Source organism: Piliocolobus tephrosceles, chromosome 4 (genome assembly GCF_002776525.5).
Source record: "Piliocolobus tephrosceles isolate RC106 chromosome 4, ASM277652v3, whole genome shotgun sequence".
NCBI lineage: Eukaryota > Metazoa > Chordata > Mammalia > Primates > Cercopithecidae > Piliocolobus > Piliocolobus tephrosceles.
The window spans coordinates 103,221,602-103,227,122 of record NC_045437.1 but is presented as its reverse complement, the minus strand read 5'-3'; positions in this window follow the sequence as shown (position 1 = coordinate 103,227,122).

The following is a 5,521-nucleotide window of genomic DNA, read 5'->3' as shown; positions in this document are numbered from 1 at the left end:
AATGAGAGTGAGAGAGCTTGAGGGAGAGTGCTTAGAAAATCAATAAAACCAGATGCCCTGAAGAAGAACCTGTGTTATTCTCGGATGCTGTCCATCTTCATTACAGTCACCATAGGCACATTCTCTACCCTGAATTGCTAGAATTGCCCTTCTAAGGGGTCTCTATGCTTCCACTCAACCCTTAAATGCTCATTTTATGCATAGCAAGCAGAATACTATTTAAAAACAAAACACACACAAGAAATTCACTGATTGTAATGAAAGCCACTAAATTTTACACTTAAAAATAGTTAAAATGGGCAGGGCGTGGTGGCTCACACTGTAATCCCACCACTTTGGGAGCCCAATCTGGGCAGATCGCTTGAGGTCAGGAGTTCGAGAACAGCCTGGTCAACATGGCGAAACCTCGTCTCTCCTAAATATACAAAAATTAGCAGAGTGTCGTGACTCATGCCCATAATCTCAGCTACTTGAGAGGCTGAGGCAGGGATTCTCCTTAAGAAAAGTGATTCTGCTTGAACTCAGGAGTCAGAGGTTGCAGTGAGCTGAGATCGTGCCGCTACACTCCATCCCGCCAGCCTGGGCGACAGAGCGAGACTCCATCTCAAAATAAATAAATTTAAATAAATAAATAAATAAATAAATAAATAAATTAATGGTTAAAATGTCCCAAATGCCCATCAATAAATGATAGATTAAAAGAGGTATATACAAACACTTAAATATTATTCAAGCTTAAAAGGAAGAAATTCTGATATATAATAACACAGATGAATCTTGAGGACGTTATGTGAAATAAGTCAGTCACAAAAAGACAAATACTGTGTGATTACACTTACATGAAGTTTCTGGAGTAGTCAAATTCATGTAGACAGAACATATATCAGGTGCTGGTGGGAGAAAAAAGAGAGAGTTGCTTACTGGGTAGAAATGACTACAGAGTTTCTGTTGTGCAAGACGGAAAAAGTTCTGAAGATGGATGGTGGTGATTGCACAACAATGTGAAAGTACTTAACACTATTCGACTTTCACTAAAAATGGCTAAAATAGTACATTTTATATTATGCTGTTTTACCATAATTTTAATAAAAATTTTAGTGATTAAAACAAAGCAAAACAGATTACATACTGTAAGCCTCCAATTATATACTAGCCACTACTGTGCTACAGATATTTTTTTTTATTCTGTGGCTTTCATGGTCAGCTGAATTTCACCTTCTAAACAACCATGTTTCCTTTGTATTTTTCTATATATTTATGCAGCTTTAGGCAAGTCTTAAAGGCTTAGAGATCAGTCTGTCTCCTTAAAAATCACTCTGCCTATGTTGGCTCTGTATGTTTCTTTGTTGATTTCATTGCTTCTCTCAAATTTATCTAAAGGAAGAACATAGAGACAAGAATATTGTTAAGAAGAGGAGATTTGTTTCAAAGCTGTATTTGCTGTTTTACTTGGATTACATGTTCATTTAAAATACATTTAAGTGGACTAATGGAAGTGGTACTACATAATTATTGATTGATTTTTACAGTTAGTTTCCAGTAGACATTAAAAGTTCAAAGTTATTATAAGCTCCAAATACTGATCAGTTAGAAACATACATACATACAAACATACATACATACATACATACAGGTATGACTACATACATACATTGATTGTTCATTCTCTTTTTCCCAACTTATGTTGCCTAGTCATTCCCATAATGAGTCATTCCCATAATAGTCATTGTTTTGGAAATTCCTAGTTACTGACTCAAATACAATATTGAAGAATGACGAATATTCACCTCCTGTAACAACCAAAAGAAATACTGGTGGCAAAGTAGCACCACGTGATGCTCAAATGTGATGCATAGAATTGCAGCATAGTTGTCCCCTTTTCTGCATTGACTGGGGAAATTAAGACATGACACCCCAGAAGTGACCTGCAAGGTTGCACTGGTGGTGAAATGCCAGTTCATGTTGGGTCCAGGTGCCAGACTGAGCTGACTGTTCCTGTTGCTAGTATGGCCCTAAGTTGTTGCCTTTTCACAGGCCTATCCTCCTCCCTGTTCACAGGCCTCCCAAGTCTCATGACTCCTGGCATTTGCTAGCCATGGAACATCATTTTAGGGCTGGCACACGTACATGTATCCACCATGTCACAGGCAGAAATCTCAATTATGTTCATTTTCTTATCCTCCCAAATAATCTGATTACAACCTTTTCCCAAAGGGCTACCTGTCCAAATTTCTAATCACAGCACAAACATCCAGACAACCCATACGTTTCTTTTCAAGTCTTAAACAGAATTTACTTGAACTTGATCCAGGGAAATTTCTGACTTCTCCATTACTGGAATATTGAAAAAAACATATTTTCTAAAGAGGGATCACACTACCCTCTTTCTCTTATCAATTTTATGTAGTATTTATAAATTAATCCTACTCTAAATCCCACCCTACCCCTAAATTCCTTCTGCAGGAGCTGGACAGGGACACCATCTTTCATGCAGAGCTTTGCAGTTGTGTTACAAGGACGGGTCACCAGCGTGTTCATCCTGTACCCAGAAAAGCATTTCATTATGTCAGAACCATTTTCTCCCTGAACTCCAGAAAGCATGGAAGTGAGATCCATACCTGGCAATTTTTTTTCTGCTCTGCTGTTGATAGGACTATAAATTTGTGCAGTTAATCCTTACACTTGGGCATTTTACAGTCCTTACAATTATAAATTATAAGCAATGATCACCCTTGCATTCTTTATCTTTTCTTTCATTATATTATACTGTATTATTTTACTTGCAATATATTTAATATCTTATACCAGTGGTATATTTTATTATACTATATTATTTTGTGTCTACTTTTTTGTCCATTTTCTATCTCGTGCATTGTACTGGAAGGTCACTGAGAATGAGAACTATTTTTACATTGAACATTATGCGTTGATCTATCTGCAACACCTTGAAGTACTCCTAGCTCATAATATTTCCTCAGAGTTTTAAAAAATTTAATGAGTTTTCATGAATTGGAGCAATGTATATTGATGCTTGTGCAACAGTAGCTGACCAGATAGAAACTTGTTCTTAAGTTTGGCTGCGTACAGAGCTTATTCTATGTATGCCATTTTTCTCACTCAGTACAGAGCAGTGATCACTTGGCCACTGAAATTCCAAACAAATATCAAAGACTCAAGACTGTTGTAATAGCTGGTAGTGATATAGGCATGCCAAAAGTAATATTTGCTTACAGCACTGACTCTCTTTCTCAGAAAAGAGGATATACTTTTCAGTCTTCCAATTGTTCTGTTTAATAGGTTCTTTATTATGTGTCCTTAAGATTTGGCTAATGCACAGTCATCCAGAGGAAAACCATGCCTGGCTGAAGCTTGGAAAGACATAATAAGGTATTTTATAGAGAGGGGACATATTAGCTATTTATTAAATAGTTCCCTGTGCAGCATTAGGGGATTTCAGCTATGTGCTAAACACATTTCCTGTTACTGATACAGGATGAGAAGAGGTAAGTGCCATACCCAAAATAGTATGATTAAGACGAGGTGAGGTCTCAATAGATAAAACAATTAAAAATTGCACTTCAAATTCATTTTTAAATAAATTTAAATATTATCTCTTTTTATTAATTGTAGACACTTCATTTGATATATGATATATACATAAATTTTATAAACTGTATAATACCAAACGTTGAATACTATGTATTACCCCACAGTAAATTTTTTTCCAACCAAGAGTTCCTTGGCTAATTCTTCACTAGTTTAGTGTTTAAATATTCTTTAACAGAGTGGATGAAATCCCACGTAATCTTAATCAAATTATGTGGTGGCTCAGAACAGTGTCTAGAAAGGTATCAGACTGCTTAAGTAGAGAGTGATAGTTGAAAAATTACACAAGCCAATCATACTTTCACATAAAGAAGTAGGTAACCTCGCATTTGGAAAATACCATGCTGTTACTAGGTAATGAATAACTATTATTAAATCATAGAGTATGCAAAGATTATAATCAACAATATAAAAAGCACTCAAAAAAGCAATTGGCCAGAAAGGATTTCATTTTAATATTGAGTATTGCCTTGTTTTATTTTTTTTAGTAGCATTCCCTTTCCAAACTATTACAGGATGCAAACTGAAGTGTCTATTAAAAACCCTCATATGTCTTATTTTTCTTGTTGAAATATAAGACTGTTGTAATTGGGCATAATAACTATTCCACAATTTTAACAAGAGAATATTGGAAGGAAGTACAAGTACAAACAGTAAAATTATATAAAAAGAGGCTTATTCTCAGAATATACTAAACTGTTCTCAAGGAACCTTTCAGCCTGTGATACACTATTTATTTCTAGTCAGGATTATTGAACCATTTAGTCAATGAATCTAGCATGTAGGCAAACAAATATAGATCAGTGTTTCCCAAATGTCTTTGACCATGAAACAGTTTTAATATTCTAGTAGTTTGAGATCGTGCTAGAAGTTTGTCAGATATAACACATACTAGAATTAAAAAGGTGGGACTGTATGGCTCTGTACACAAAATAACTGTTGAAATTATAAAAATATGGCTTACATGATGTAAGAAAAGACAGAATTATATCTCATTTTATTAAATACCATAGGTTATGATTTTATTATAAAATATAACAAATATATACTGAAATTACATAATAAGATAAATGACATTGGTCAATGATCATTAAGCAGATCAAGGGTCAGAAATATTTTTCTGTAAGGAGCCAGATAGTAAATATAATAAGCTTTGTGGGGCGGAGCAAGATGGCCGAATAGGAACAGCTCCAGTCTCCATCTCCCAGCGCGAGCGACACAGAAGACCGGTGATTTCTGCATTTTCAACTGAGGTACTGGGGTCATCTCACTCGGGAGTGCTGGACAATCCGTGCGGGTCAGCTGCTGCAGCCTGACCAGCGAGAGCTGAAGCAGGGCGAGGCATGGCCTCACCTGGGAAGCGCGAGGGGGAAGGGAGTCCCTTTTACTAGCCAGGGGAACTGAGACACACAACACCTGGAAAATTGGGTAACTCCCACCCCAACACTGCGCTATAACACCGGCACACCGGAGAATATATCCCACACCTGGCCGGGAGGGTCCCACGCCCATGGAGCCTCCCTCCTTGCTAACACAGCAGTATGCGGCAATCTAACCGCAAGGCAGCAGCGAGGCTGGGGGAGGGGCGCCCGCCATCGCTGAGGCTTAAGTAGGTAAATAAAGCCGCTGGGAAGCTCGAACTGGGTGGAGCTCACAGCAGCTCAAGGAAACCTGCCTGTCTCTGTAGACTGCGCCTCTGGGGACAGGGCTCAGCTAAAGGAGCAGAAGCCTGTGCAAACGCGAACGACTCTGTCTGACAGCTTTGAAGAGAGCAGTGGATCTCCCAACATGGAGGTTGAGATCTGAGAAGGGGCAGTCTGCCTGCTCAAGTGGGTCCATGACCCCTGAGTAGCCTAACTGGGAGACATCCCCCACTAGGGGCAGTCTGACACCCCACACCTCACAGGGTGGAGTA